Below are 21,975 nucleotides of genomic sequence, written 5' to 3'. Positions count from 1 at the left end.
TTGTGGGGGAGGGGAGAGATGTGTGTTGGAAGGGTCCCTCTCTTTGCATCCGATCTCCCACTTTTCCTTGAGTCTGATGACAACACTCACTTATTGGAGGTCACCATAACCAGATCACCTGGAAAGATAACTTCCTGGATGAGCATCAAAGAAAGAGAAGAAGGAAGGGAAAAAGGGAGGAAGCAAAGAATCCTTAAAAAGGAAAGTAGCGGAATTAAGGAGGAAGTCAACCCAACCTGCCTTCACGGCCTGGTATCACATCGAGGAGGAGCTTTCCTGAACAATAGAAAACCAGCTCTGCCAAAGAGGCACGGAGGAATGTCCCCCGTAACTCCATCCCCAGCCCCATTTTATGCTGAAGCCGGAAACAGGAAAGAGCGCAGATCTTAACTGCATGATGCGACTGATCTTTATATTTGTGTATCCTGTGTTGCCTCGGGGGCCCTGGTGATGCAGTGGGTAAGAGGTCAGCTGCTCACCCAGAAGCTGGTGATGCAGGGCCCATCCAGGGGCACTGCAGAGGAGAGGTCGGGAGACCTCCTTTCATAAAGGTGACAGCTCATTGTGACATACAAGTTAGTTTTAAACAAAACACACCAACCAAAAAGATGAGAGCCAGGAAGCTCTTTGGGGCATTTCGGCTCTGTCACCTGGGGTCCAGATGAGTCAGAATCAATCACGGCACCAAACACAAATCAAGGTCCAGAAAAGATCCAGTTCCCAGCAGGCTCTTTTCCAGTGAGTACTCTCCGTGCTGCACGAACGACACGCAAATAACACCTCCTCCTGACTTTGTCTGTCAAATGTTCCCTCCCCTGGAGGTAATTTATAAATTCACCGTGCTAACTTCTCTGTAAAAGATTGATCGACACAGTGGCGGCAACAACAGGAACGACTGTGAGCACAGCGCAGGACCGGCCAGTGTTTCCTTCTGTTGAGCACGGGGCCGCTGGGGGTCAGCAATGGCACCCAACAACAGCTTTCCATTGCATGACCACAGCACAATGTACGTATCCATTTACGTTGGTGGACATTTGGGGCGGCTTCCAGTTGTATTTCTGTTGGGAAAATAGGAGTCTGCTAGAAACTGGCTCTTTTCTGGGCCTTGATTTATATTTTGGAGACATTTGTTGATTCTGTTCAGTGCTAGGATTGATTCTGACTCATCCTGGCCTCAGGTGACAGAGTAGAACTGCCCCAAAGATAGTGCCAAATATCATCTTTTTTCTTTGTTTTGTTTAAAACTAACTTGTATGTCACAATGTGTTAGCCTGAGTAAACTAGGGAAACAAATCCACAGAAACTCATAAGAGTTTTATATAAAGAGTAAGTGTACATTAAGAAAGCATCCCAATCCAGTGCTGCCCAAGCCCACAAGTCCAACATTAGCCCATATGTCCCACACCAATCTACAAATTCCTCCTCCATCTCACAAAACACATGCAATGATGCTGACTGCAAGAGGAAAGCTGAATCATTGAGTGTGTAAGCATCTCAGCACTGGCAGTGGTCTCTTACATGGCTGCTCCAGCACCCAGGGCTGCTTCAGGGTAGGTCCATGTGGCTTCTCCTCAGAGATATCTCACAGGAAGTGAGCCTTGCCAGCTGAAGCAGGGAACTGGCTAAGGCAGCTGTACCTGATCTGACCATGAGAAAGCAAGAGACCCGAGAACTAGAAAGAGGAGTCTCACTGAGCCACTTATCGCTCCGCCCTTCAATTAATCCCACATGTGTTTATCCGCCAGGTTGGCACAATAAATCTTAACTATCTCACACAATTAGCTGTCATCTCACTTGGGCATTATTTCTCTGGTCTCTCCATGAACATGGACATCTTCTTCTCTTAGGTAAGAGTCACTATGTCAAGGATGACAGTGGGCTTCGCAGGTATTCTGAGGTTTCCAATGTGATTGCACCGATGTAATGTCCCAGCCGCAGTTTGTAAGAATTCCAGTTCCTTCACCCCCTTGACAACACTTCACAATATCAGGTTTGTTGTGGAAATCGGACTCACCTGCAACTCCTAATTATGAACTGCTCCCCACCCCCCAGCCAAGCCTATTATATTAAAATTCGAGGTACATACACAATGTTTGTGTGTAGCTGGAAGTGTTTCCATAATGTTTACCGTGCATAGAAAGATATACTATCTTATCTTTGCCGTAGCATTTGACTGATGTTAGGTACAATCTTTTGTAAGCTGGGGACTGCCTATCTCTCATTGTGGTTTTCAGGTTTTCCTTAAGTACTAAGCCATGTACCTTAGGGTTATGTTATGTGGTCATATTTTGGAAATGGTTTAACTCACAAGGATTCATATAATGTGTTTGTACCCAAGACCAATAAGCTGGGCTTATCCCTCAGCGGATGGAAGAATTGTAGGTGATCTTAATTTACATATCTTTATGCTCTACTGAACTTTCTCAACTACACTTCAATTAAATCTATTTATTTTCTAAGTAAAGAAGAAAGCCTTATTTTATTTAAAAAGAGGAAAGGGAAGATATCAGGAAGCATGCATGTTTGGGGGTTCACTTCAAGAGTCCTGGAAGAATGGTCCTGGCATGTAAATAAGACGGGTTCTAAGTGTGCTTTTTGACGCACTTCCAATGATCAGGGAGATCCCTCAGCAGAGAACACTCAATGAGATCACTTGGCGATCACTCAAATGAGATGCGTGCAATCTCCGGCAGCTCTACCATTGGTGCATGCATTGGGTAAATCTGCTGCACAAGGACCTCTTTAAAGGGTTGCAAAGCAAAGGTGTTCCTTTGAGCACTAAGGGACACCTGTCCCAAGCCATGGTAGTTTCAGTGACCTCATATGCATGTGAAAGTTGGTTATTGAATAACAATGATTGAAGACAAAGAAATGCACTTGGACTCTGGTGCTGGAGAAGAAAGTGGAAAGTACCATGAGCTGCCAAAGAACAAACAGATCTGTCTCGGGAAAAAGTACTGCCAGCATGTCCCTTAGAGGGAAGGATGATGAGACTGTCTCACGTACTTTGGATGGAGATTTTATCAGGAGAGACCAGTCCCTGGAGAAGAACATCATGTTCGGGAAAGCAGAGGGGCAGTGGAGGAGAGGAAGACCCTCCAGGAGATGACTTGACACAGTGGCTGCAAAAACGGGGTCAAGCATAAGAACAACTGTGAGGTCGGTGCAGGCTGGGCAGTGTGCTGTTCTGGGGGGCTTAGGGTCGCTATAAGTCAACTGATTGGATGACACCTAACAACAATTGCTACCACTGGGGAAGGTTCTAGAAGATGGCCTGGTTGCTTGAGATGTACACACACACACACACACACACACACACACACACACACACACGCAGATACATATATTGCGTGTGCACATGATTTTAGGGATGCCCAGGGTTTCAGGTGCTGCTTAAGAACCTTCTCAAGGATCTTGTCAGCAGCACTTAGGAGCTTGGTGGCAGAGATCAACAGCAACGATAACAGTAGTCATCATTTAAAAATATGTCTAAGCCTCTTTGTTCTGGAAATTTTTACGGCATATGCAAAGTAAGCAGACATCAACAACTAACACCATTTTGTCTCCCCCCCCTTTCATTATTATTGATATTCAGAGAAGTTAAGTGGCTTGCCCAAGTCCACATAGCCCATACATGACAAACGGAGGGACCTAGACTCAAATCCACCGGCTCTTACCTGGTTCCTCTGCCGTTCTGTGATGAGCTCAGGCATTTGTGTTTCACCTGCAGAATCTCCAACGCTCCTCATACAATAAAAACCACACCAAGCTCACTGCTATCGCGTCAATCTGACCCATAGCGACCCCATTGGGCAGAGTGGGTCTGGTCTACCCGTTGAGTGTCTGAGGCTGTAAATCTTGATGGGAGCAAAAAGCCTCATCTTTCTCCATCGGAGTAGCTGGCAGGTTCCACCTGCTGACTGTGTAGTCACTAGCCTGTCACATAACCCACTGTACCACTAGGGCTCCTTCCTGATGTTGTACGATAGGTGATTGCTGTGGCCATTTCACAGACAAAGAAACAAAGGCCCCTTTCCCAGGTTGCATGATTAGTGGCAGGGCCAGGATCAAGCCCAGTTAGCATGCCCTCCCAACCCATGATTACTATTCTTCTTACCATTTTGAATGCATCCACCTGGAGCCCAGCCCAGAGGAAGACTGGCTTTGCCGTACCCTCCAGAGGTAGGTCATTTCCCAGCTCCCTTCCACTGAGCACAAAGCTGCCTCTTAGCAACTTCACCCAATTGCTTCTAGTGCACAGCCCAGCGTTTAGCACTTAATTACATCTTGTCTTCTCGTGTGCCGTCATTGTCCCTGGTGGTTCCTCCCCTCTCCCTTGCCAACTCCTCGAGGGCAGAGACCAAGTCTTGTAGGCTGAGCACCAGGCAGAGTGGCTGAGGTTAGGGCTTATTAGATACATACTTGTTGATTGAAGTTACCCTCCAGGATCTCTACCTGCACCTTCCCCCACCCTCCCACCCTGGGTCTGATCCCAGGTGTGTGGAAAGCAGTGTGGGAAGGTCACGAGGGACTTGCCATTTAAATATGCTTTCAGTTTATGTAGCATTTGCATACTCCCACAACAGGCTGTGGCATCAACACTCAGCAATTTTGCATTTAAAATGATATGGCACCCCTGCAGGCTGTCATTTCTCCATCTCCCTCACCTTTCCCTCCTCACCACTGTGTGCACGTTCAATTAGAAACTGGGGGTGTTGATACCCTAAGTGGAGCGTGTCGGGCCTGCTTTGCAGCAAGTGAGAGTCGGGTCAAGGTTGCCTGGCTCACATTGTGTCTGCCTTCATAGGGTAATTGTCACTCATGTTTTCCCACAGCTTCTGACACAATTACACTGACAGGATAATGTTCACACCTTCCACAGGGCCCAGACCACTGAATCCCATTTAGCAATGAGTCAAACAGAATTTCAGTTGCCAACTGTCAGAAACCTAACTCAAGGCAGTTTGAGCAACAACAAAAAATAAAGATAAATAAAAGGAGTTTTACTTTATTGCCTTTGGTAACTGACCAGTCTGGGATAACTGGTATGGCTGGATACAGAAACTAAATAATATCATCAAGAGTTAATCAGTTTGGGGATCTTTAAAGCTCATGAAAGGCCAGCTAAGCTGTAGCTACTGGTCTCTGCCTGTCTGGAGGAAAGAAGGATGATGAAAATAGAAGATTCATGGAAAAAAAGAGTATCATAGATTAATGAACCATGTGAACACCGGTCTCCATGACCCAGAGAGCAGTTGAACTAGATGGGGCTTGGTTAGCACCAACTGCTCTGAAAGAGTTTGGTGGTTGGATAGAAACTATGACCCAGAGAAACCAACCCTCCCGATCTCTCAAGAGACTGATGCCCAGGGTTCAATTCTCAGGTAAACATTACATAGACTTACAAGGGACACAGTAGCTTGAGGGAGGTATGTAAATAGTAGAATAATCAATCATTTTAGAAAAAAAGGGGAGCCAAGGATAAAGTTCAGAGGGTTGGGGAAGGAGGAGGAATGGCAGTAGAAACTGGAGGGAGGAAGTGGGTCGAGTGATGTGACATTGTGGCGATTGCAATCAATGGCATGAAACAAATGTGCACGGCCTGATAAATGGGAAACCGATGGTTTTCCTTATAAACCTCCACCCAACTCAGAATAATAGCTAAAAGGTTCATCAGTCTTGCTCTTGCTGTTTTCCCCACTCTGCTTATAGTCCCAGAGAAGTAGAACTTCACTTGCTCAATCAAAGTCCCTAGACTGTCTCATTGGCCTGACATGAGTCACATGGCTACCGTTAAGCCAATCACTGTGGACAGCAGAAAAATAGACTGATTAGCCAACTCCTGGGTGAGCTCCACTAATTCATGCGGTCCTAGAGTAAGTTTACCCACAAAGCTGAGGGGGCTTGTTAGAGGAAGTTTGAGGGAGGCCAGCCGCAAATTACATCCACCACCAGCATCATCACAGATACATCTTCCTCTTCTCCTAACCGGGGGCTCTCTGGCACAGGAATCCTGGAGCGATCCAGCTGGACGTGAATATGTGAAGTCATCAGAGAATGAAGTCTTCAGGGGATGGAGATGCCATCATTTACCAGGGGGTTAATGAGTGTCAAGTGTTGGAAGAGAGACACAGGAGCCCTGCCCACATGGGGCTTTGGATCCTGTTGTTGAGGTGGAATCTAGACACCCACTCGTGACTGAAAGTGATGTGCAGGACACTCTATGTATGAGCAGAGACCTGTTCTTAGCCTGGAATTGCTCAGCGACGGGAAGGCGGTCACACCAGCACCTGGCATCCGAATGCCATCCTCTTCACGAAACCCTGCTGTCGAGCCACTCTGAGGGCAGATGAGCAGTTGCCCCACCTTCTAGTGGTAAAGAATTCTGATGGCTGGCTCTGGACTAGTTTTTGCTTGTGGATGCAGATGCCCAACTTTTGTGAAAGGGAAAACTATGAAACCAACACTGAACTAGTTGCTTGGAACTTGAGTTTGACTCTTGGGGACTCCGTGTGTTCGAGAGTCGAACGAGGCTCAGTAGGGTGATCTTGATTGTAATTTCTGTGGTAGCTGACCTCAGGCCTTTGTTCTGCACAACTGCTGGGTGGCTTTGAACAGCCAGCCTTTAGGTTCATAGTCAAGTGCAAACACTTTGTGACACCTGGAAACTTAGCACACGTGCAACGTAGCAGTCATGTTGCTGCTGTGAGATGTCACTGACTTGATTCAGACGCATGGCTACCCTGTGGACCACAAAACCACAAAACGAAACAAAGCTCAGCCCTGCACCATCTTCACAACTGTTATGTTTGAGCCCATCGATGCCGCCTCGGTGTTAATCCATCTTGTTGAAGGTCTTGCTCTTTCTTGCTGTCCCAGTACTTTACCAAGCATGATGTCCTTCTCCAGGGACAGGTCTCTCCTGACAACATGTCCAAGTATGTAAGAGGAACTCTTGCCATCCTTGCCGCTAAGGAACATTCTGGCAGTACTTCTTCCAAGACTGATTTGTTCATTCTTTTTCCAGTCCCTGATCATTTCCATACTCTCCACCTGTACCATCATTCAATGCATCCATTCCTCCTTGCTCTTTCATAGTCAATGCCTAACTTTCACATGCAGAGGAGAAAATATCATGGCTTGGGTCAGGTGCACCTGAGTCCCCACAGTAACATCCTTGCTTTTCAGCGCTTTAAAGAGGTCTTGTGCAGCCTATTTCCCAATGCAATGTGTCCTTTGACCTCTTGACTGTTGCTTCCATGAACACTGATTGTGGATCCAAGCAAGATGAAATCCTTGACAATGGGAATCTTTTCTTCCTTTATTAGGATGTTACCTCCTGGTCCCATTGTGAGGATTCTGGTCTTCTTGACAATGAGTTGCAATTCATACCAAAGGCTGCAGAATGTGATTCTCATCCGCAAGTGCCCCAAGTCCTCCTTACTCTGCAAGCCAGGTGGCGTCATCTGCGAGCCTCAAGGTAGTTCACAAGGCCTCCTCCAATCCTGAGGCTGTGTTTTTCTCTGTATAGTCCAGCTTCTCTGATGGTACCATGTTATTTTCACACTTAGTGGTGCCGTGGCGTGCCTTCCAGGAAATTCTGATTCATGGAAACCCTGCAGAACAGGGTGAAGCTTCCCTCACAGGGCTTCCAAGACTGCCCTCTTTAGGGAAACAGATGGCCATGCCTTACTCCTTTGATGCCACCTGTGGGCTTGAACCTCCAACCTTTCTGTTACCAGCCTAGTGCTCATCTGTTTGTGCTCCCTGAGTCCCTGTATGCTTTCACATAGATGACATCACCCTGACTCATCCTCCCAGATGCCTGTGGAGAAGCGGGGCTCTCATCTCTGGGTGAGGAGACACAATCCCTGAGGTGAAGACACTGGCCTGGCCACCAGGCAGACCCAGGAGAGGAATCAACTAAAGTCTCGGTCTTGTCCTCAACCTGTACCAGAACTCATGGCTCTAGTTCTAGAGCTCTCCTGCTGGGTGCTGCCCTCTGCCTTCAAGCCCTGTCCCACATCAGGGCTCACTCAGAGCTGGCATTGGGTGCTGACCCCTGCCAGTGGCCAGCAGCACCGACCCAGAGGGAGGAGCAAGGTATCCTGACTGTTCTCCGAGTCAGAGCCTTGAAGCTCTGGCCCAGAAACGCCAACCTCCTTTTCCGGGAGGTATTTCCGTCCCCTCCATCACTCATCCGTAACCTGGTTCCAGAAGCCGGGGGCATGGTGGCGAGGGCACTCAGCCAGCCCCTGGAGAGCTTGGCTGGGTGTGGGTGGCAGCCGAGATGTGGCCTATTTTGCTCAAGTGAAGCACTAAGACCTGCTTGCTATTCTGCTGGTAAGATCCAGGCAAGCCCCACTGCCAATAAAGCGCTGCACAGCGGTCACAGTCCTGAAGAATGTCATTATGAACCCAAAGTGCTGGCACTCAACAGACACCCTATGATGTGACTAACTCTTACGCCTGGTGGCGCTGTGGTTATGCAGTGGGCTGCTAACCCCAAGGTCAGCAGTTCAAAACCCACCAGCTATTCCATGGAGACAAACAAGGCTTTCTACTCCTGTAAAGAGCTACAGTCTCGGAATCCCACGGGGATGGTCTACTCTGTCCCGGAGAGTGGCTGAGTTGGCATTGACTTGAGGCTGGTGAGCTTTTCAGGAAGATAAGTGAATGATCCCATGAATCAGATCACCTGAAATTCCTTCGGTTTTTTGAAGTTTGGGGAGACAGTTGTTCCCATTGAACTTAACAATAAGGATTAATTATGACCTGGGAATCTCCCCACTGGGCATGTACCCAGAAGAGGCAAGAAACAAACCATGGCCAGACATCTGTGCTCCAGTGTTCATCGCGGCACAGTTCACAATTTCAAGGAGTTGGAAACAACCCAAATTTCCATGAACAGATGAAGGGATTAAAAACTGGTACTTACATACAATGGAGTACTATGCATCGCTAAAAAGCAACGATGAACGCATGAAGCACATCGCCACATGGGAAGAACTGGAGGAAATTATGCTAAGTGAAGTAAGCCAAGCATAAAAGGACAAGTATGACATGAGTCCTCTGAGGTACGTTTAAAAATGTAAAAGTGGCATAGGGAAAAAGCTACTGTATACATACATTCCTGAGGTGAGGTCCAGGTAGTATGGTAGGAGCCATACAAAATCCAGGGATACATATGGTAGCCAATTAAAAAGCAGGCAGTTGGGGAAAGACATGGGTAACAGGGGAACAGGGCACTAACCCATACACTGAGAGGGTGTTGTTTATAACTCCACAGGGAAAGAGGGACCAGACTCAATCCAGTGGTCCAAGACGTGAATGCAACACACTGGCATGAAGCAGGGAACAAATAGGTCTGAGGGGCCAGCCCCAATCCCAACTATATGGAGAGTCCCCCTGCCCCACTCCCCACAGAAGCATTCACCTCAGAGGACAGCACTGAAGCTGCAGCTCAGGGAGAGGGACATGTTTGATCAGAGCACACATGAGCAAATGCAGGGGGAGGGAGAGAGAGTGGAGCACATCTTGGCCCACCAAGCCCTGAGGACAATATTCCTGCTTAGAGCAGCCAATGCACAGAGAGGACCGTAGGACCAGCCCCACTACAATACATGCCGTCCCTCACTGACCCATAGCACTATGGGAGACAACACTGGAGAAACAGTGTGGGAATTGTGCCCCAGTGACCCCACCACACTGAGGTGAAACACTAAGGGCGTGCAACAGAACAGCAAAGGGAGCAGAGCAAGGAAGTCCCCAGGGAATACTAAAAATAGACTTTGGGACCAGGGTGTGGCACCCCATCAGACTTAACCGGAAAACACTTGTAAAGGTCAACAAACAGACCTTGAACTATTTATAAACTTTTCATTGTTTTGTCATTAGTTTTGTTGTTGCTTTGTATTCTCTTGTTGCTTTGTTTTGCTCTGTCTTGTCTTTATACAAATTTTTATCTCTGCATGTCTATAGATAAGATAGGCAGGATAAATAATCTGGAGGAGAAAACAAGGGGGCCAAAGGTTCTGGGGGGACATTGGAGAGGGAAAGGTGGGGGAAAGGAAGTGAGTGTTAACAAACTCAGGGACAAGGGAACAATAAGTGATCTAAAATCGATGTCAAGGAGGGTGTAGGAGACCTGGTAGGGCTTGATCAAGGGCAAGGTAACTGAGAAGAACTACTGAAACCCAAGTGCAGGCTGAGCATGAGAGTGGGACAAGAGAGAGTAAAAGGAAATAGAGGAAAGAACTAGGAGGCAAAGGGCATTGATAGAGGTCAAAATAGAGGCACATAGATAGGCAAATATATTTATATATGATGATGGGGAAATACATCTATGCACATATATATTTTAAACATCATCTTATTGGGGGCTTATACAACTCTTATCACAATCTACATATACTATGTGCATATATTTATAGGTTTAGTATTAAGGTAGCGATGGACATTGGCCCTCCACTCAAGGACTCCCTCAATGCAGGAACACTTTGTTCCAGAAGCCTAGCATTCCATGATGCTCACCTTCCTGACACGATCGCTTAAAACAAAGTGGTACATAGCAAATGTGGTGAAGAGAGCTGATGATGCCCAACTAACAAAAGATATAGCATCTGGGGTCTTGAAAACTTGAAGGTAAATAAGCAGCCATCTAGCTCAGCAGCAACAAAGCCCACATGGAAGAAGCACAGCAGTCTGTGTGATCACGAGGTGTTGATAGGATCAGGTATCAAGCATCAAAGACCCAGAACAAAGAAATCATATCATTGTGAATGAGGGGGAGTTCAGAGTGGAGACCTAAAGCCCATCTGTAGGCAAGTGGACATCCCCTTACAGAAGGGATGCAGGGAGGAGATGAGTCAGTCAGGGTGCAGTAGAGCACTGATGAAACACACCGCATTCCTCTAGTTCTTTAATGCTCCCCCCCCCCCACACTCTCATGATCCCAATTCTACCTTACAAATCTGGCTAGACCAGAGCATGTACATGGGTACAAATAAGAACTGGAAACACAGGGAATCCAGGACAGATGACCCCCTCAAGACCAATATTGTGAGTATCCATACCAGGAGGGTAAGGGGAAGTTGTGGAGAGATAGGAGGAACCAATCACAACAATCCCCTATAACCTATAACCCCCTCCCAGGGAGACAGACAATAGGAAAGTGGGTGAAGGGAGACATCAGTCAGTGTAAGACATGAAAAAATAACAGTAAATTATCAAGGGTTCATGAGTGAGGAAAAGTAGGGGAGGGAGGGGGAAAATAAGGGGATGATAGCAAGGGCTCAAGTAGAAGGAAAATGTTTAGAAAATGATGATGCAACAAATGTACAAATGTGCTTGACACAAAGTATGTATGTACTGTGATAAGCGCTATATGAGCTCTCAATAAAATGATTTATTAAAAAATTATAAGGGCTAATGAAAAATTGACCAATAGCTTCCACATCCACACTGTGTTTCTCCCCATCACGCGCCCCTTCATTAATAGCAATAGCACAGTGTTAATACCTGTGGTTTACTGAGGAGTCCAGGAGGAAACCTGGTGGCATCGTGGTTACACGTTGGCTTACAAACCACAGGGTGGGCAGTGGGAAACCACCAGCCACTCCATGGGGAAAGTTGAGGTTTCCCAGAAACCCGCAAGAGCAGTTCTACCCTTTCCTATGGGGCCGCTCTGAGTCGGCATCTCCTCGATTGCAGGCAGTTTGGTTTGTTGGGTTTCGTCTGCCCACCTGGCTCTGGTCTGACCCTGGTCGCGACACCTGTTTTTCATCAGCTGTACAAGAGTCTTTCAGGTTGACAGCATCCTAAAGGAGAAACCGCTGGACCCAGGTCACAACACCTGTAAGTAGCCCCATCAGAATTCCAACTGTACCTGACCTTCCTGCCCTCAAAACAGCAGGCCTTAGGGATAGGACGGTAAGCCCGTTAAAGCAAAATTCCTGCTCTCCTGGAAAAAAATCAAAAGCCCAAACAAACCCCACCCCCTCCCAAGACGACATGGATCCATGCTCCATTTGTCAGTTTGTCATACTCTGGAGGCTTGCATGTAGCTGTGATGCTGGAAGCAATGTCACTGGTATTTACACAGAAATCAGCAGGGTCACCCACGAAGGGTGGCTTTCCGTGGATCTTCCCGATCAAAAGGGACTCAGAAGAAAGGCCTGGTGATCTACATTTCAAAAATAGCCAATGAAAACCCCGAGAATCACCACAGAAAAGAGCCTAATAAAAAGCTGAAAGATGAGGACCCCTCTCCCCCAATTTGGAGGGTAACCAAAGTACATAATGGCCACACCTCTGAAGGTGGGCAGACCTACAGTGGTGAAGAGGGTGTGGGATTGGTCACCATGAGTCAGAAGAGACTCGGTGGCAGCTAACAACAATAACACACACACACAAACACACACAACTTCAGATGCTGGTGAAAAAACAAACAAAAACCCAATCAATTCTGACTCCTACCATCTTCTAACAGAGTCAAACTGCTCCTGTGGGTTTCTGAGACTATAATGGATAGGACAGCATCCTAGTTCTCCCGAGGAGGAGCTGGTGGTTTTGAACTGCCAACCTTACTGCTAGCAGCCCAAAGTTCAACCCATTGAGGCAACAGGGCGGGCCCCTTCAGGTACTGGAGTTCATGGGTGTTGTTGGGTGCCATGCCTCACAGCGACCTGTGTGCAGCAGAAGGAAACCCTGCCCGGTGCTGCTAGCCATCCTCACAATTGTCGTCTGAGCCCATCGTTGCAGCCACTGCGTCAGTTCATCTTGTTGAGGGTTTTCCTTCTTTTACCCCACTTCACTTGGCCAAGCATAATGCCCTTTGCACAGACCGGGCTCTCCTGACAACAAGTCCACAGGTTTGTTTGCTAGGCAGTGTATGTGTGCCCCTTGCTCACTACTGCACTACTGGAATCCTGACCAGCCAACCACCACAGCCCCGAGGGGAAGGGGATCTCCTGGAGAAGGAGGGGGGTGGCATGTGATATCTGCGAGTCCAGAGGATCTACATCATGTTTGAGGTGCCCTGGTGGCACAGTTGGCTAAGCACTGGGCTGCTAACCCCAAGGTTAGTGGTTCAAATTCAATCTCTGTTCCTTAGGAGACAGATGAGGCTGTCCGCTCCCAGAATGCTTGACCTTGTCAGGAACCCTAAGGCCCAGTTCTCCTCTGTCCTACAGGGGTGCTGGGAGTCTGCAGGTGAGGTGGTTGACAACGCGTCGTGTTTCACCACTGTTGTTAGGATTGTGGACGATGTCCTTAGGAGCAGTTGGGGAGTCTCTACAGTTGGGAGTGTAGCCTTGCTCTCATCTTGCTTAGATGTGGGGTTCCTTGGGCTTCTTGGAAGGAACTCTGTTAGTACAGTAGTTACGTGTTCAGCTGTAAAGTGAGAGGTCATGGTCCAAACCCACCAGCCCCCTAAGATCTGTTACAATAAGATTCCTGCCTGGGAGACCCCACTGGGCAGTTCTGTAGATTGGATGGCACCCCAAAACAACCGGCTTCTTGGGGAGGACTGACCAAAGGTGACCTCAAGGGGGTGTGTTAGGCTGCTACCATATGGCTCAAAGGGAGCTAGTGGTGACTTGGACCAGAATGGGCAGAGGTTTGGTCTTGAATACTCCTTGAGGGAGGCCATGCAGGTGTGCACAACGAGGGAAGAGGGGCGAGGATCACACAAACATGTTCTGTTTGAACAACATAAAACAAAACACATTTTCACGGGGTTCATTCTAACCATGGCGGTCCCGGTGTGTGTCAGAGTTGAGCCGTGCTCCTCAGCATGCCCGATGACTCCCTCTTTTGGAAGGAGATTGCCAGGCTTTTATTCCTAGGTGCCTCCGGGCGGACTCAAGTCTCCAGCCTTTGGCTAGCAGTTGAGTGCATTGGCTGTTTGCACCAGGAGCCCACTCGTGGCCATCAAGTCGATTCTGACTCACAGTGACCCAACATAGGGTCTCCGAGGCTGTCAGTCTCTACAGGAACAGCCAACCCCATCTCTCTCACAAGGAACGGCTGCAGGGTTTGAACCATCGACCTTGAGGATAGCAGCCCAAAGCAAAGGGGGTGATTAATCACATAAAATGCTGCTGCTAAATTGAGGTAGCTCAGGGATGAGATTTACAGTTGTTTTTAGCAAATGAGGGATCATGGGTGACCTTGGAAAGAGGAATTTAGTCATCTAAATGGTGGGGGCCGGGGGGCGGGGGGAAACAGTAAGGAAAGAGAAAGCAGAGGCAATTTCTTCTGAGTATCTTCTGGGAGTAGAACAAGAAAAGAGAAGTAACTGGACACCCGGTGTGTGTGTGTGTGTGTGTGTGTGTGTGTGTGTGTGTGTGTGTGGTGGGAGGGGGGTTTAAGATGAAGAAGATTGCAGCACATTTGTGTTCGGATGGGAACGCTACAGCAGAGGGGGCAATTTCGTAATGTAAGCCCCTGGTTGGAGCGGTGTTCCTGAGTGGGCTGGCGGAGATGTGACTCAGGGGACAATTGGAGAATGACCGCCCTGTCCCCCCTCTGCCAGGTGGCCCCTCTCATCTCCGTTTGATGCCTTCTCCACTCCTCTGTTCAGAAGCACTCCGCGCTTCCTGCCGAACGCTCCTGTTGGCGAGAACAAAGCTTCGGCTGAGTGCATGCTATTTCTGCCACTGATAACCATGAATTAGGGAGCCGGGAGAAGCGAGAGGAGACAGCCGACTTTGTGTGAGCTACTGAATTTAGGTGTGTGAGCCACAAGCGAGGCTCTGAAATCACCTTGCAGGGATGCTTCCAAGGTTGGGAGGCGGTTTCCAGAGGCAGCGAAGTCCAACTACATAGGCTGGGATAAATTATGCATGCATGCTCTATTATCATACACAATGATGACACAATTAATGAGGGCGTTAGTGAAGAATATTGAACACGCCGTGGACGGCCAGAGCCAATCTGTCTGGGAAGAAGTAGTCAGGATGCTCCCTAGAAGCCAGGATGGTGAGACTTTGTATGCTTGGGAAATGTCAACAGGAGACATCATGCTGGGTGAAGCAGACTGCGTGCAAAGAGGAAGCCCCGTCGTCGATGAGGTGGGTGGACCATCACGGACCCCAACATGACCTGCATTGTGAGGTCCACGCAGGACCGAATGGGACTTGTTCTGTTGTATGCAGGGGTGCTATGAGTCAGAAGCGGCTTAATGGCACCCAACAGCAACAAACTAAATTACAAGTGACAAAAGGAGCTAGGAAGTTCACAGAGGACACGGTATTTATACCACCATGTCCCCAACTTGAAAACAGCTGGTACCGAAAAAAGCCTTCCAAGGTCATGCGGGCAACAAATGCAAATGAAGATCCTGCGTGAGAGGCTATGAGACCTGGAGAAGAGAGGGTTTGTCAGGGGCTTGGAGGCTAGCAGGGGCCCAGGGGCGGCCTCCTGGGAGGCGTTTGCGTAGAGATCGCACCCGTGCCATTGCACACCGACAGTGGGTTAGACCAGGTGCGTTTGGAGGAGGGGAGACTCTGGGAAACCCTCAAAGGGGCCTGGCTCCGGGCAGGAGACGTGGAAGGACAAGGAGGAGCATGCTCCTGACACAGGGAACAGCATGTGCACAAGCTCAGTGGCGGGCAACCCCAGGGCAAGTGCGGAAAGCACTTGTCTGGAGGCGGATCCTTACCCCGCAGAAAGGCCTGGCGAAGCGCTCCCATAAAGATGACAGGCGGGACCGCCTCGCGGAGCAGCCATGCTCGCTTCAGACGGGGTCGCTGTGAGTTGGAATCCACTGGACAACAATTGTTGCTGGTCTGTTGTGTCTTATTCTTTTTTAATAAATCATTTCATTGGGGGTTCTTATGGCTCTCATAACAATCGATACATCCATTGTATCAGCACATTTGGACATACGTTGCCATCATCCTTTTCAAAACACTTTCTTTTTACTCGAGCCCTTAGTATCAGCTCCTCTTTTTTCCCTCCCTCCCTATCCTCCCTTCCACCCTCATGAATCCTTGATATGTTGTAAATTATTATTATTATTTTCATTTCTAACACCATCTGCTGTCTCCCTTCACCCGTGTTTCTGTAGTGTGTCACCCTGGAATAGGGGGTGTTTATACATTGATCATTTGCGATTGGTTCTCCCTTTCTCTTCTCACCTTTTCCCTACCCACATGATATCGTTGCTCCCACTGCTGTTCCTGAGGGGTTTATCTGTCCCGGATTCCTAGTTTTATTCTTAACCACGGGGGTTCTGCAGAAAAGATTTTAACAGAGGTGCAAGGCTGTAGGAAGCGAATCGAAGGCATTCTCTCAGCAAATGAGCAAGAGTCCTGTCTCTCCTGTGTCAGTACCTGTGGTCCTGTCCAAGGCTTCGGTTCTCGACTCAGGTGGAGAAGGTGTTTGCTTCGTTACTGGGTACCACGCCAGGGTCTACCTAACACACAGTTAGTTTACTGCTCTTTGAAGGAAGATTTAGACAAGAATGGAATTTAAACTTCACAAAATTTGTCAAAGTATGCTTCTCATCCCTCTGACATCAATTTAAGCATCTCTTATGGACAGACCACAGCCGCCTGTCAGTTTGTTGTACTGTGGTGGCGTGTGTGTTGCTGTGCTCCTGCACACTGTGCTACTGATATTTCAAATACCAGCAGGGTCACCTATGATGGACGGGTTCCAGCAGAGCTTCCTGAGGAAGCCAGACTAGGAGAAAAGACTTGATCTACTTCCGAAAATCAGCCACCCAAACCCCATTCATCATGGAATGCTGTTTGAGACTGGGGCTCGCTTACTTTGAATGTATCATCAGAGAAATGTCATGCTTAGTCCAGTGGACAGCTCGGGGAGGGGAGGGGTGCCCTCGATGTGAGGAGGTGACACAACGGCCACAACAATAGGCTGAGACACACCAAGGCTCATGAAGATGGCATAGAAACAGCCAATATTTCAATCTGTCTTCCCAGGGTCACCGTGAGTCAAAGCCCAGAGGATGGTCTCCAACAACATGACAGCATGGGCCAGGCGAAGGCCGCCATAGAGCTGACCAGGATGGGCTGAGAACATGGGATGTGTAAGGCCGTTGTTGGCATCGGCTGTCCTCTTAGGAGGTCCACTCGGCCCACCCCCAGCTGGTGGAGTGAAACACGACCCAGTGCCGTTAGAGGCAGAGGTTCCTGTGGCTGATCCATGAAGACGACGTTGCTAGTTTCCTAGTGTTTAGAACACAGACAATGCCGAGGTGGCTGACGCTGGAAGAGCACCTGTTTTCTCAGAGTTCTGGAGGCTACAGTCCAAGCCAGGGTCTTGGCTGCAGCAATTCGTTCCTTGCTGGTAACCCTGCCTTTCTAGGGGACCGACTATTCTGGAGGGACAGTGGAGAGGAGGAGGTAGGGGAAAAGGAGGGGGGAGCCAACAAACCCATGGACAAGGGAAGACCAAGAGATCTAAAATCGATGGCCAGGAGGGCATAGAATGCCTGGTTGGGTTTAATCAAGGGCTATGTAGCCGAGAGGAAGTACAGAGAGCCAAATGAAGGTCAAACATGATAGTGGGACAAGAGGAAAGTAAAAGGAAACAGAGAAAAGGACTAGTAGGCAAAAGATATTTATAGAGTTATAAATATTAACATGTACATATGTAAATATAATAATATATAAAGATAGGGATACAGGCCTATGTACATATATTTTTAGGTTAAGTATTAAGGAAGCAGACAGACACTGGGCCTCTACTCAAGTCCTCCCTCCGTGCAAGAACACTTTGTTCTAATAACCTGGCATTATGTGATGCTCACCTTTCCAACACGATCCCTGAAGACAAAGTGGGAGAATAAGCTAATGCGGTGAAGAAAGCTGATGGTGCCACGGTTTTACAAGATCTAGCGTCTGGGGTCTTAAAAGCTTGAAATTAAACAAGCTTCCATCTAGCAGGGAAGCAACAAAGCCCACATGGAAGAAGCACATCAACCGTGTAATCAGGTATTAGGCATCAGAAGACCCTAAACCAGCAACCATTTTAATGGGAATGAGGGGGGTCAGAATGGAGACCCAAAGCCCATCTGTAGACAACTGGACACCCCCTCACAGCAGTGTCCCTCGGAAGGGACAAACCAGCACGGGTGCACTATAGCGCCGATGAAACACACAACATTCCTCTAGTTCTTTAATGCTTCCTCCCCCCACTATCAAGACCTTACAGACTCAGTTAGACCACAGCATGTACACTGGTGCAGATAAGAGTTCTCGACACACAGAATCCAAGACAAATAAATGCCTCAGGACCAATCATGAAAGTAGTGATACCATGAAGGTACAGGGAAGGTGGCGGGAGAAGGGTGAGAAAGGGGAACTGATTGCAATGCTTGATGTACAACCTCACCCCACCCCCAAGGGACGAACCACAGAAATGTGAGTGAAGGGAGATATCAGACAGTATAAAATTTGAAAATAAAAATGTTTATAAATTATCAAGGGTTTATTAGGGTGGTAGTGTGGGGGAGTGAGATAGTTAAAGTTTATTGTTCTAACCTGGCTGATAAACACATGTGGGGTTAATAGAAGGGTGGAGGGATAAATGGCTCGGTGAGCCTAGACTTTCTAGTTCTTGGGTCTCTTGCTTTCTGATGGTTAGACCAAGGTGAAGCCGCCTTAGCCAGTTCTCTGCTTCAGCTGGCAAGGCTCACATCCTGCAAGACATCCCTGAGGAGAAGCCTCATGGACCTACCCTGATGCAGCCCTGGGTACTGGAGCACCCATGTGAAGACCCCTACCAGCACTGAGATGCTTACATGTTCACTGATTTGGCTTTCCCCCTACAGTCAGCATCATTGCATGTGTTTTGTGAGATGGAGGAGGACTTTGTGGATTGATGTCAGACAGATGGGCTAATATTGGACTTGTGGGCTTGGGCAGCACTGGGTTGGGATGTTTTCTTGATATGCACTTACCCTCTTTATAAAACTCTCTCTTATACATGAGTTTCTGTGGATTTTTCTCTAAAGTACTCAGACTAACACAGGGAGGGAGGAGAAAAATGAAGACCTGATACCAAGGGTTCAAGTAGAAAGAAAATGTTTTGGAAATGATGATGGCAACATATATACAATTGTGCTTGATACAATTGATGTATGGATTGTTATAAGAGCTCTAAGGGCTTCTAATAAAGTGACCTATTAAAATAAAAATGTTAAAGTCCACATTAAAACATCTTTGAGGTAAACTTCTAAGAGATCAGAATAGAACAAGATGAGTCAGCATATGAATAGGCTTTACTCAAATGGTGAGCATCTGTCACTTGCCCAGAGTCTCGGGCCTTAGGAACAAATGGACCTAACAGAGCTTTGTGGCACAGGCGGCTAAATATCAGGCTTACTGAAAGGTAGGTGGTTCAAACCTACCAGCCACCACAAAGGTGAGAGATGAGTTCATCTGCTTCTGTAAAAATGGCAGCCTTGGCAACCCTGTCCTGCAGGGGCACTATGAGTCAGGATTGACTTGAGAGTAGCGGCTTCGGATTTGGTTTTATGTAACCCAGAAAGAGCCTTGTTGGCACAGAAACCAAGCACGTAGCTACTAACCCAAAGACTGACCTTTCTCCAGCTGCTCCCTGGGAGGAAGATGTGGCAGTCAGCATTCACCAAGAGTGCACCCCCAGAAGCCCTATGGGGCAGTTCTGCTCTGTCCTATAGGGTCACTCGGAGTTGGGATTGATTTGACGGCAGTGTAGGTCACAGCATCTCTGCCTTGCACTTGGAAGATTTCCTTTGCCGACACAATACCAAAGCTAAAATTTGCTGAAAAACCACTGCGCGGCAAACTATGGGGTGGGCCCACCATCACAGAGCTGGGTTTGGTTTCTATACTTGCCACAAATTGTAGTAATTTCCGTTATGGATAGACAAATGAAGACACTGCCAGGAAGACAGTTGAGTGAATGAGGGCGCCGACCAGTCCCCCGCACAGAAATTCCATCTGCAGGAGGCCAGCCCAGGAGCAGTTGTCGGGAGGGGATATGAGCATGTCCAGAGAGGGGGGTCCCAGCTGGGAGTCCAGCCACTACTCTGTTCAGGGGCTGGGGACTCCCCCCAGCCGAGTCCCACTCATGCTTCGCTTGTTAGCTGGTCTGTCTGCCTCCTGCCTTGATGCCTGCAGGACAGCTTCCCTAGAAACCCCAGCGATCCTTGTCAAACAGATGGAGTCCGGTGTTAGTCTGGGCAGACTAGAGAAACAAATTCATAGACACTCCTGTGTATAGGGAAAAGCTTTATATAAAGAGTAATTGTGTACTAAGAAAACATCCCAGCGCAGTCCAGATCAGATCCATAAGTCCGATATTAGCCCATATGTCCAATATCAGTCTATCAATTCCTCTTCAGACTCATGCACACATGCAATGGCACTGAATACAGGAAGATCACAATCTAGTCGGTGGAAATTCATGTGGATCCAGTGGCTGTGGAAGCATCTTAAGCGCTGACGTGGGTCTCCACGTGGCTCCTCCAGCTCCATTAGCTCTGGCTGCCATCAGCATAGCTCCATGTGGCTTGTCAATAGGAGGTCTAACAGGGAATAAGTATGCGTCCCACCTCCAGTGAGCCACTTATTTTCTTAGCACCTCCAAATGAGGTCATCAAGCTGCAACCTGACAGGCTAAACTCCACCCCTTCTCTCTTGATAGTCTCAAGTTGGCAATAGATTATGTAACTACTACAAGTCCAGTCAGTCTTTTACTCAAATCCCTCCAGTGGATCCCCATCTCGTTACAAATCAAGCCTTACAGTGTCCTGCAGGCTTCTGTATGAACAAGAGCTGCACTGTGCTGGCGGTGGTGGGTCCCGTCGAGTTGCTTCCGACGCACCCTGACTCATGCACAGCAGAAGGAAACACCGCCCAGTCCTGTACCATCCTCATCATTGTAACTTTTGACCCCATCGCTGCAGCCACCGTGTTAATCCATCTCATGGAAGGCCTTGCTCCTTTTCACTGCCCTTCGACTTTACTGGCCGTAGTGGCCTCATCAGGGCCTGGCCCCTCCCGTCAGGTGTCCAAAGTACTTACAGCAAAGTCTCACCATCCTTACTTCTCAGTTACAGTCTGGCTGTTCTTCTTTTTGGTTTGTTCTTCTGGCAGCCCAGGGTGTATTTGATTTTCCTCGCTGGCACCATAACTCAAGTGAGCCACTTCTTCACCAATCTTCCTTATTCACCACCCAGCTTCCACATGCATCTACATACATGGCTGCCAAACCCTGAAAATGTAACCAGTCAGAATTGAGGGGTACTCAATTAACTATGGGGTTTGAAGACTTACTGAGAAAAAAGCAATGTGAAGTTGCTCACTAATACTTTTAATCTAAGCGTAAATGGAAATGACCATCTACTGGATATATTGGCTTTGATAAGCAGACCTCAAGTTGTGGTTCACAAATCCTTTGGGGGTCGAACGACCCTTTCAAAGGGGTTGCCCAATTCATAGCAGTAGCAAAATGACAGTGGTGAAGTAGCAACGAAAATAATTTTATGGTTGGGGGGGTCACCGCCACATGAGGAACTGTGTTAAAGGGTCATGGAATTAGGAAGTTTGAGAACCACTGGCTTAGAAATAATATATTGAAGTTCATTTCTACTTATTTTTTTAATCGTGGCTCCGAGGAAATCCTTGGTATTTTCCATCATACATGCATGTTGGGCATTGCATAAGGACGTCTGAAGCATGACCAATGCTTCTGAATGATGGTGCTGGCTGAGGACTTTGAAAGTACCAGGGGCTGTCAGAAGGACAAACAGATCTGTCTTGGAAGATGTACAGCCACACTGCTCCTTAGAAGCAAGGATGGCAAGACTTCATCTCATGTACTTTGGGCATGTTGTCAGGAGAGACCTGGGCCTGGAGCCCAGGACATCATGCTTGGTAAAGTAGAGGGGCAGTACAGGGAAACCCCTCCAGGAGATTTATTGCCCCCCAACTGTACAATGAGCTCAAACACAATGCA

This window comes from Tenrec ecaudatus, chromosome 12, assembly GCF_050624435.1.
Source record: "Tenrec ecaudatus isolate mTenEca1 chromosome 12, mTenEca1.hap1, whole genome shotgun sequence".
NCBI lineage: Eukaryota > Metazoa > Chordata > Mammalia > Afrosoricida > Tenrecidae > Tenrec > Tenrec ecaudatus.
Note: the sequence above shows the minus strand (reverse complement) of the source record.